Source organism: Notothenia coriiceps, unplaced genomic scaffold (genome assembly GCF_000735185.1).
Source record: "Notothenia coriiceps isolate Sejong01 unplaced genomic scaffold, NC01 NC01_scaffold00033389, whole genome shotgun sequence".
Lineage (NCBI taxonomy): Eukaryota > Metazoa > Chordata > Actinopteri > Perciformes > Nototheniidae > Notothenia > Notothenia coriiceps.
Genome location: NW_011366090.1, coordinates 13646 through 15642, shown reverse-complemented (window position 1 = coordinate 15642; position 1997 = coordinate 13646).

Sequence of the window (1997 nt, the reverse complement as noted above, 5' to 3'; positions counted from 1 at the left end):
AAACAGGCCAGTTTAAAGCATAACTGATCTCCAAAAGTTATTTCCCCTGGCCTGTGGCCTGGCCCCTCACATGCATATTACCTCACATGGCTGTCTGTTGGATACACACACCCAAACACATATGCATAGTCACAACATCCACACCTGCTCTTGACACGAACAACCCCTGTTCATCCATCTCTGTCTGCCTACTCCTCCCCTCATGCTCAGTCTTGGCTTCTTAGGTGATAGAGGACTTTAATGAAACACTATGAATCTCTGTCTTGTGACCTTTTTAGACTAATGCTAAGCCAGGGACTTTGAGTAGTGCAAGATGAAGGGAAAGAGATAACATTTGGATGGAATTAAAGATAAGAAAAATGGAAGAAAAGCCAGGTTGAGGCCATAAAATAGTTAATTGACGAATCACCTTTCACATGAGACCGAGGCTTACTGGCAATTCATAGGGGAAATGTGTCGGTTCTTCGTCCAACATCAGCTCCTGTTCTCCAGCTCTGCTCTGCGTTTCCCACCTCCACCATTAAGAAGACAAACATCCTTACCATGAATCAGGGAGTCACGACAAAGATTAAGAGGCACTGTTATCGTAAAGCAAGAGACAGATGTGCTTTACTTGTCAAAAATAAAACCACATCCATACATTACATGCACTTGGTCAATACTTGGCGTGTGCACAGAAATACAGAAACTTGCACACACACACACACACACACACACACACACACACACACACACACACACACACACACACACACACACACACACACACACACACACACACACACACACACAAGAAAACTCACATATATCTGCAAAGACGATTGGCTGAGAATCACACATGACTGATGCTTAACTTTTGGAGGCAAATAAACATTTATATACCACTGAGATGATGTTCATTGTTAAAAGTAATCCCTACAACTTGAGTTCATTTTTGGGGGTTTTCTCCATTATTGGAGAAATACTTGCATATAAACCCCTAGTTTTGTCGGACTGTGCATGAATTCATGAACTTAATAAAACACAAAATACTGGCACTGGTTGACTCTTGTCATAACACATGACACACACATTCTTCTCGGATGCTAATGAACAGTTGAGTGACTCAGTGTTATGGTTATGGCTCCACTAAAGCCAGTAGCTATGAGAAGATTAAGGAGGACTTCAGATGCACCCAAAACAAGCTCAAGGAATCTTATTTGGCCTTTTAGCAGAGGGAGATTAAGTCTGACCACGAGTCCTTCTGCATGCTTAACATTTCAATTATTATCATTGCAGATACCAAAGTGAAGGACAACTGTGTGTGTGTGTGTGTGTGTGTGTGTGTGTGTGTGTGTGTGTGTGTGTGTGTGTGTGTGTGTGTGTGTGTGTGTGTCGTGTGCGTGTGTGTGTGTGTGTGTGTGTGTGTGTGTGTGTGTGTGTGTGTGTGTGTCGCCTGACTGTGTTCCTTGATGGCCTCTCCTGTTGTCTGTATGTCTGTAACCACAACCCAAGTGTTCCAGACAAGTGATTCACAGAGTGTTCACTTTCTTTGTTTATTTTTGGGCTTTGGTTTTTGTTGCGTTTCTTTTTGCTGTTAACTGAATCGACTCTCAGGACCAACATTTTATTTTTGGATTCTAAAATCCCTGCCTATCATATGGCAAACTGTAAAATAGTGAAACGTTGCGAGCGACTGCTTATGTATAATCATCACAGCAGTACCTGAATACAGCTAAGGCTGACAAAGTCAAGCTGAAGCCCAAAGAAACATGATTCAGCAACTGACAATGTGGAACTGGGCCTGACATGGCTTCAAATGGCCATCGACCCTTCATCTGAAAGTGGAGAGGATACTGAGGGTCCCGTCCACAGTGAGGGGACAGAGAAGAACGGAGGTCGTTCTCGCAGGAGCTGGGGAAAACCAGGGTGTCCTCACAGATTGTGAGAAGAAAGCCCCCCGTGGTGGTGGATGGTTGGCCGGACCCTCAGTGTCCTCTCCACTTTCAGATGAAGGG